The 10,190-nt window shown below is 39.4% G+C and overlaps 1 long non-coding RNA gene across 1 annotated transcript; it reads right to left on the minus strand.

Moving 5' to 3' along the window:
- Positions 1-1,148: 1,148 nt before the first annotated feature.
- LOC135241655 (uncharacterized) lies at positions 1,149-4,565 on the minus strand. Its single transcript, XR_010326075.1, has 2 exons — positions 2,443-4,565; positions 1,149-1,645 (listed from the first exon to the last, which is right to left on the minus strand). It is a non-coding gene; the product is annotated as an uncharacterized LOC135241655 (long non-coding RNA).
- Between the last annotated feature and the right edge of the window lie 5,625 nt (positions 4,566-10,190).

Consider the following 10,190-nt stretch of genomic DNA (forward strand, 5'->3'; position numbering starts at 1 on the left):
CAATAATGATTCCTGTTCATATAGAAACTGTGAGGCTTGCTTCATAAAAGCATGACTGCAGTCCTTTTAATCTCAGAGGAAGTCACTAAACTTGTATCATTCCATTATGTCCTCTTAATTGTAATTACATGATATAGGAATAATAAAAAAAACATTTCACACAGAAAACATCAAATAGATCTATAGACAGATCTATCGCAGTGTACTGCTGCACACACTCTCTCTCACACACACCACTCTACTGCCCAAACATACAAACACAATCACTGCAATACTGCAGAAAACATGTACACATTCTCACACACACCACTACTGCCAAAACATGCAAACACACTCACTGCACTACTGCAGAAACATACAAACATACTCACTGCAATACTGAAAACGAAAAATACTTTGCAGATGGATAAGCACAACAGTACCAGAACCATAATCATTTCAGAAGTGGGGGAGTCCAAACACAGGGGGGCAAAAAAACATAATTTGGGAGTCCTGACAAATTGATTTATGAGGTGGTTTGAACCCTGTAAATCCTGCCCACTACACAGTCATAGTTACATCCCATTGGAAATACTATTGTTAAACAGACCCAGACTCACAAGAAAAGGTACAGAAAAGGAAAGCTAGTCCAGTCTGGTCTCAAACAGATGATATATGAAGAAAGATTTAAAGTTAAAAACCTGGCTGAATTTAGAGTGACCCATTTCTTTAGTCTGAATAAAAGGAGACTCAGAAGATTTCAATCAGGAAATTTGTGCATATTTTGATATTTTACATTTTAAAAGTGATGAATAAGGTTCATCATGCAATTCTTGTCAAAATGAACCAACTGGTCAGCAAAATCAGCATGCAACTGTGAAAAGTTTATTTAAAACTTAATTAAATAGATAATTTATATCTTTGATAATAATTACCAAATTAAATCAAATAAAATTAAATATATATTTCATGTTAGATAAGTGAGGTGTTTTAACTGTTGATGCACTTGTGTTTGGTATTTAGAATGTCAGGCGTCAAATGAGGGTGTTAACGGTTAAAATTTCTGGGTTGTTTAAAAATACCAACCCCACCCTTATGAAGTATGCACTACTTAATCACCCATGAACCCCTTGAATAATCAGGAATTAAAATACATCAACATGCCAAGCTGTGAAATCACGGATTTTGTTTTTAATTAATTTTCCAAATTTAAACCTTCACTTTGTGATTTCATGTTTGAAACAGTTACAGTAACAGTACTTGAAAAACTTAATTGTGGCATCAACACATTAACCACACTGATTTATCTTTTTTGCATTTTCCCAATGTTTTGTTTGTTTTGTTTGTGTTCATTTTTCTCTCTTGCTTGACATAAAACCTGTGGAAATAGTTATGAGTGTTTTTTCCTGTGAGAGTGCAAAGGTGGGCACCACATGTGACAGCTTATTTTCAGTAGTCCATCTGGGCACAGCCTGCATCGCCCCTTCTCTGTGAAAATGGGGAGGTGGTCCATCCTGTCAGAACAAATGTCTTGGGACAGTTGGCTTCTGAAGGATTCTGGCTGGTGTATCATCCTGATTGTCTTTTGCAGGCCTTTCCTTCTTCACTTTAGCACCATGGATAAGTGCTTCAGCAACCTCCATCTTGAATGTTCAGATTTTTGTGCCTGGATACAAAGTTGAACAAACACTAGCATCATGCCGGTAAAATAGTCATCCATTGTTGACAACTATACCAGCCATCTCCCGGAACAAGCCCGTGTACCACCAGTGGGATTTTGCAGGGGTACGGTACAAGGCCACCATTATATCAGCAAGGTCGCCCCCTGCCTTGTGCACATTGTATTGTGTCACTATGTTTGGGCAAGCAGCCACAACTTGTCTGTTTCCCCACCTCTCGGGAACAATGCCTGTCCTCTTTCACTGAGCTCGTATCAGCACAGGAGCTGGCTGGAGTGACAGCTCTGCCCCGTTGTCGATTGTATTCAAAGCTACTCCTTCCTCTCTTTTTGGCAGGTCAGGGTCATCTTCCAATGTTTACTCCTTCTGCCCGTTCTTTCAGATGGCACCCGAGCCGCGCAGGCCACGTGACTGATTTACTGTAAGTGGGCGACAAGGGGTAGTGAAGAATTTGGAAAAATAGACAACTCATTCTGTGGATTTTTTGATGGTCTTGTAGAGAAGAACTACAGCATTTGTTCAAAGACAAAGCACTTTCACTGGTCCCTTTGATGAGCAGTATGTGGTTTAGCCAGTGTAAGCTTAAAAGGCATTTAAAAAATGCCAGACACTCCTACAAGTAGAAAAACCTTGAAACCCCACTGATGTGTTTTTCCAGGGAGATAACACCTCAGTGAGCCAGCCCTGGTCCATTTGTAAGAGACCTTCATTCTATCAACAGAATACTGATTCTCACACTGAAGAGCCTGCAATTCCACTTTATATGTATAAGGACTTGTCTTACTTTGCGAAGATGATCCTGGTCCAGCTCTAATCTGCAATTGTCTCAAAAGTGGATCTTCCTTGAAAGGCACTTGAACCTTTTTACAGGCATCACACCAAGATAAAATGGCCAAATTAATTTTTCTATACACAATAAAGTGAGTTTTACTAGTGTATATGAAAATATTATCAATTGTGAAACTCTATGTACATGTATTCTCAAAATTATAAAATTAATCCTATACTACCTCTTATCTGGCAACGTATCCCAGGAGATATTCCAAAGTCAAATTCTACTAAATAAAACCATAGTTACTGTTCATAGTTAATACTGTCAGCTTATATGAATGTTTGTATTTTAATTATATATGATGAAAGCTGAATTACTTACCACATGCTGAACATGTCTTGCCATTCAGGCTGCCAGAACAGTTTTTGAACAGACAATCATAGATAAAGTCATGTGACACAGATATTCTAAAGGATAATATGAAATCAAAGATCCCACACTTTTTTTAACCCAGAGGTGTCTTCTCTCATGTTACCCGACTATTTATTTACAAATTATTAGCCGCCGTATTTATAGTTATCCTTCTAATTAACTTTATCTCATGATAAGCACCATTAATAAAATGTAATTATTCCTACAGGCAAATTACAGTCTAAGATTTCATATTCTGATATTTAACCACAATAGCATACCTTCCACCCTGTATTTAACATTGTCAATATATATCAAAGCTACGACTGAAAATAATATGTCTTCCAATCATGTACTCACATACACTGTGCAGGACAACAGTCTATGAATCTATGAAAAAAGCAACAACACAAGAGACAGGAAACCACTCTAGCCAAAATGGCACTCACCCTAGAAGACAGTAGCTAATAAACTACACTGCATAATTCACCAGCTGTACAAGTGTAATCAGCCAATTTCACATCAATTAGCATTTTCTTCTCCGTTATTTTAAGTTGAGAGATATCACATCCCTTTGAACAGAGGCGCCTTGGGACAGAGCAGTGAGTCGCTCAGAAATTCTGTGTGTCTGTAAATCAGTACATGTAAGGCATTTATGGTGAAAGAAGTCTTGGTCAAAGCAAAGGATCAATTTGTCATTTACAGTCTGGAGAGCAGGTCTTCTCACAGATCAGTCGGACCCCTGCCACCACCGGTCTGAGGGCATGTGGGCACGTTTTACATTTCAGAGACATTTCATCTCCCCTTCGTGGCTGTGTGCTTTTTCATCAGCACCACAGGGAGGCCTGAGTCCCTAGAAGAGGAGACCGAGTGATCATTGTTTCCTCCTGCAAGCTATGGGGAATATAGGATTCTGCCAATGAACACGATTTCAGCCCTGGAAAAAACCTCAGTGTTCCGAAGGACAGAAATAATTACAGAAATCACAGTCAGAGAAGCACACTGTTAACATGCTGTTAACATTAACAATAAACGTTGTGGATAACACCAGTGGTATGCACCAACTGATGGATGAATACTTCTGATGTCCACTTTATGAAGAGTAAAAACGAGAGAGAGAAAGAGAGAGCATCCAAGTTAAAAAATATAAATGTGAGAAATGATCATAAGAAATGTAATGAAAACTGGTTTGATAGGGACTGCCAAATGCTAAGAACTCTATCCAACCAAAAACATAAAAATCCTGAAAACCAAGATTTATGCCTAAGATACAGTGAAATACTCAAACAATGTAAACAAACAATAAACAGTAAAAGACTGGAACCCATCAACACACAGCTAAACAAAACTGAAGAGTCAATAAACCAAAACCACTTCTGGGAAACACGGAAAAACTAAATTCAATAAAAAAAGAAGAATTATCTACACAAAATGGAAAAATGTGGAAAAAATATTTTGAAAACCTCTACCAAAATAATCCACCTAAAAAACAGACTCGACGTAATTCAATTTCTGAAAGACTTGAACAAATAGAATCATGTAAAGACAACCAAAACCCCCTAGACAATCATATAACTACCAAGGAGCTGCAAGACAAACTCAGAGCCTTCAAATCAGGGAAAACTAATTGGCCTGACAGCCAATTAGTGCTGAGATGTTAAAGCATAGCAGCCCTGATATGCAGAGTGCCCTACTGAAATTCTTCAATCACGTGGTAAAAGCTAAATATTGGGCATGCAAGACATGCATGGGGCTCTGTCAGTGAACATGGATAAGACCAGAGTCATGATATTTCAGAAAAAGACAAGATCTCAGGCAAATAAGTTCCACTTTACTTCAGGAAACAGCATCCATGAACATATCGCTACTTATACTTACCTGGGTCTTATTATCAGTGCTTTAGTGAGGTTTGACCTGGCTGTGAATGCATTAAAGGAGAAGGCACACAAGGCTTTTTACACCATAAAGAAGAGGCTATACAATTTAAACCCAACCATTCAAATTTGGATTCAAATATTTGACAGTGTAATTAAAATAATTGCTCTTTATGGTAGTGAAGTATGGGGTTCCATTACCAACCAAGATTACATCAAATGGGAAAACACCCTAGAGAATCCCTGCATGAGGAATTTTTCAAAAACATGTTAAATTACAAAGAAATCCCAAAAAATGGGAAGAATTTAAAGATATGAACATTGATTTCCTCAAGATCCATTATGAGTGACAACGAAAAATTATCTGTCATATTAGAATGGCCTGCAGGCCCACAAGAAGGCAAATATGTAGCCACTTCCTACAGGATGGGGAAAGAGAACAAATATATTTCTTTACAATTTTTATTTGTTGATCTATTTGAAAAGGTAATTTACCATAATTTGCCTTTTTAAACCTATACTATACATATTAATTTATATTATGATACCTGTATTATCATTTTTATGTTCTTCACACCTTAATGTTAACAGTTTTCTTTGTTGTTTATGTGATTATTATTATTAGTAGTAGTAGTAGCAGTAGTAGTAGTAGTAGTAGTAGTAGTAGTAGTAGTAGCAGCAGCAGCAGCAGCAGTAGTAGTAGCAGTAGTAGTTGTAGTAGCAGTAGTAGTAGTATTATAGTGTTGTGGGTCATATTTGTTGCATGTTGTATATGTGGTTTCCATAGCAGACAGTAATCCTTTAAAAATTATTGAGGATAGAAACACAAGAAAGACAGCAGGCTTATTTCCACTGTGGTCTTCTAACATTCAAACATAGACATGACAAAACATCCAATACAATGCAGTTAATTCAATACAAACAGATATGACAGAGCAATACATTCACCACAGGACAGACAGCATACTGGCAGGCAGGCATATTATATTATAAGAGAGGAATTCAACTGAAACACAGATCATTGCCCACGTACTGCAGTTTGCACTGAAAAGTGCAAACAGTTGTGTGAGACACTGACAACAACAACAACAAAAAACAGATTATGTCTTGCATGTCATTTTAGTGAGAGAGAGAGAGATGTCTACCTCTATTAGCCAATACCGATAAAAGCCAGTATTTCTGTCTGTATAATCTCATTCCAGGAAAAAAAAAAAAAAAGGATGGCTCCAGTTTTTACTTTTTTTTTGCAATCTCCTCATAACATGCCAGAAGCGAAGAATTAAAATGCAAACTGCAATCAAAAATATTATTCTGTATTCTCCACTGTAATGTAACTGCATTTTTTAAGTTTAGTATGCTATGCAGTTTAAATGTTTATGAACATTGTGTGGATTTATGATGAAAGAAAGTGTGACAGCGAGAGCGAGAGTAAGTGAGTGAGGGAGTTTGAGAGAGAGAGAAAGAGAGCGAGGCTGGCTCCATGTATGACTTTCAGCTAGGTAATTCTCTGTCAATGAACAACAGAACTGACTCTGGATCAACTTTCCTTCCCAAATCAAAAAAATTGTCACTGGTTGATGGACACCAATCCAAGGATAGAAGAATTTACATTTACAGTATCAATGCTGGTCACGGTTCTGATGGGAACATTTAAAATACCCACTCTGTGACATTTTTTGCCTTAAATTCCAAAGTGACCCCATGCTTTATGACTGTGGAGCTGTTTTTACACCCCTTTTCAATATTTTTATATACCCTAATAAAAATATTATAGTCCATTGCTTCAGGAGTCTCTATGTCATATAAAATGACAACATCCTTGGCTGCAGGGGGCTCATCCTGTCAAAGCAGGGGTGCACAATTCCATTCCTGGGCTAGTGTGTATGCAGGTTTTTGTTTCAGCGGTCCTTCACATGTTTATCAATAAATGTAGCTAAAGGCAAGATCACATATATGATGGCAAATTAAATTAAGAGCGCAGGTTGGAGTGAAATCAGATATGACCCTCCTTGCACATCCTTGTTAAAGATCGTGAAATCTTTAAAAGCCAGCATGACCAATGGAGGACATTTGTATTGTGCAAATCCCTCAGAGAACTTTCCTGCTATTAAAAATGAAATGGTCACTTTCTATTTCACAAGTGTTACTCATTTTGCATTATGACAGATGTGCATGTTACAATTACTATAGTGACAGTCATACATTGCATTACATCTCAGTTATTCAGTACATCCATGAGTATGCTCCCATTCCACACACACACACACACACACAGTCAAAAGGAGCCATAATTCTGAAGTTTATTATTATTGTCATTGAGATTGTTATTTATTTGGTGGAAACCCTTCTCCAGGGAAACCTACACAACAGTACCTAGATGCACAGGGCAAAATACAAATAGACACTAAGCAAACACAGTATATCCACTCTCATATAGGTACTCACAAAGCCACACTGAGCAGCTGTAAACACAAACCCCTATCTGACTCCAACACAGACTAGAATAATAACTGCAATAAATACACATCTGCAGTCGGTATCTCTCAAAAAAACATGAGTAAGTGCTACCGTTTCCAAGGTTATTCTCAGGACAGAACCAGCATTCTCTCACCTCTCCCTTTCAAACTGTGTCTTTATTCACAGTTATGAGAGAAATGACTCCCAAGAAAGAAATGAAAATGTTTGATTGAAAATGGTGGCCATACATCAGGAAGTATGCAACGTATTTTTGCTGAAACTGAGAGAGCTCAACCATCTCCCACCTGTGGAGGAGCTTGTTTCAAAAGCCCTGCAGGCTTTATAGGACCCAGGTTCATTACTGAAAGAGCAGAGCCTCATCTCACACAAGGGGACAGCCGGTGCCATCATTAATATTAGGGTGTTAGGCTGCCTTGAGTCAATGGCTTGGTGTGTGGTTGGAATACCCAACTAAATGTCCAAGGGATTCTTTATCAGTAATGGATTGATCATTTTTAAAAATAACTTTAAAAATAATCAGACGATATGTTCAAGGTAAATTCTTCAGTATCATGTATGTATCATCATACATCATGAGAGAAACCTAAGGAACTCACTGTATCTGTGAGACGGCAGGAGACCCTGTGATTGACAGCCCACTGACAGGGCGGGTGCCGACAGGATGTGACCTCTCCACAGTCACGCTGTACCCAGTTTCCTATTGCGTATGTCACAGGATGGCCTTCGACCTGTGGTGACTCGTTCATCCGCACAGGATATGGCCACTCAAACCATAGAGCAAAGGGTCCATATCACTCATTACTACTGAGGAGGCTCTTAATGCTTCCAGCAACAGTTTCACCTTGTCTCACACTGGCATAATGAACAGCACATTCATAATAGCTTATGCTGCAGCTCTTTTGCCATTAAAACCGGGATAAAGTCTAAACATGGAAAGCCTCAGAAAAAAGGTGTATGAACTCAATCAGCCAATCAATCAGCAAAATTAAGAACTTAATTTCTGACACCCCGAAGAAAACAGCCAACACTGAGGCCTTCCTGCCATAGATGGTCATAATGCCTGCACTGTAAATCACAGGTAGAGAGTGTCACATGGCTGCTGGGGTGCACACAAGGATACCTGTGAAGATAAGAATAGCGACACAACTGCCGCAGCGAAGTTCACACTGATAGACAGCCTCCTGGACCTGCGGCTGAATGTCAGTGTTTATCTCTGTGGCAGTGGGGACAGTCATTTACGTAGAACCGTCAGGAAAAAACTCACAGAAATATTTCCATGTTTACTTTGCACTCAGAAACTGAGGACAGACAAGTTAAAAGATTATTGTCTGAAACCTCATAAAACAAAAACAAAAAACTGAAAACTGAAAAAGGAAAAATCAGCAAAATATTTGTTTACAAAATTGTTTACAAGTGAAGTCTGTATGCTGCGAAACTCTGTGGCTTTTCTAGAAAGGGGCGCTGAAGACAAAAGACGGCCCTCTGTGAGTGCACGCGGGGACTTCATACAGAACAGTACAAATGACTTTATTTAATCCCTCTAAGGGAAATCTTGTTTTGGGCCAGGAGAGGGAGTACAATTACACTACCATAAACATTGTCACTAACACATTATTTCTCCTATAGTAACACTGACACCATCACCAAAGCTATCACTGACATATAAGAAAGAATGCGAGAATGCTGTCACAGACGCATATTATCACTGACATTAGCACGGAAACAATCCCTAGCACTTTACCAATGACATACTAACACTAACACATTATCACTGATTCTTTATCCCTGTAATTCTGACAGATAGCATGACACACACCAGAGCTGAGAGTAGATCTCAGAGCCTATAGCCCCATGTGGAGGGCTACAAGCTGTGTCTTTTTGATTTGTTCTTCAGACGCCACAGTGTGTTCCACAGCCGCAAGCCGTAAACACGAGCACAATAGCCGCATACCAGGACAGAGGTCTACAACTGGCTGCGTGACCACGTGCTGCTTCTGTGAGCGGTCTCCAAACAGCCAGGGAGCATTAGTGCAGAGCCCGGAGAAGAGCCCTGTTTTCACTCAGTCTGTGCGCCGAGTCCCACACGACTGCCCCCAAAACATCTCAAACATCTCCCAAACTCTCCCTCAGCCAAATACCACTGAATGGACTTGGACCCCGGGGCTTGGATGCCGTTTGCGTCCGTCGTTGTTTTTCTCAAGAGCCGGGAAGAGGCCGAAACAGGAAGACTCCAACAGCACCGGCACACGAGCAGTGTTCACACATGGTTTGTTTTATCTGTTTTTCCAAACTTTCCATGCAAAGCACCAAGAGGACCCAGTTCAGCTGAGGTGGTGTCAGACGTACGGTTCAGGACCTGCACGCAGTGCCCTTTCTTTCACTGCAATATGAATCCTCTGTAAAACGAGGAGAAAAACAAGTTCAATGTTTTTTTCCACGGAACACAAAAAAAGAATCAGCTGCGGCGGGGAGATTCCGAGTCATACCGAGGCTCGTAAATCAGGAGAGGCAGATTCCTGCAGAGAATCTTCTCTGTGTGTAGCTCACTGTCCACTGGACGCTAACAGACACAAAGTACAGGCACACTCATTGATGTACTGCAGCATTCTGGTTAAAGCCACTGGCAAGAATGCAGTAGCAAGCACTGCGCTCAGTAGACTGACTTTTCCAGTTGGGAAAATACTGTTTGAGCCATTAAGAACAATTGTATTCATTTACTGCGGCTGTGCATCAGCAACTATGCAGAATGTCTACTGGTGGAGTCCTGAACCAGCTTATTCAGACAAAGCAGGATTTTTTCATGATTCTTTAAAAAAAAATGGTGTCCATAGATCTCACATTTTCTACGTACAAAACAATGTACAATTTAAAAGAATTGTTGCTCCATGTGTGTAAAGAATGCAGACTAGTACACTTTTAAAACATTCAGAGCACTCGATTATTATACTGTCACTAGCAGGAATTGAAGTGACATTGTGCAGATGCAGACCTTCACAT

Source organism: Anguilla rostrata, chromosome 16 (assembly GCF_018555375.3).
Source record: "Anguilla rostrata isolate EN2019 chromosome 16, ASM1855537v3, whole genome shotgun sequence".
Classification (NCBI taxonomy): Eukaryota; Metazoa; Chordata; class Actinopteri; order Anguilliformes; family Anguillidae; genus Anguilla; species Anguilla rostrata.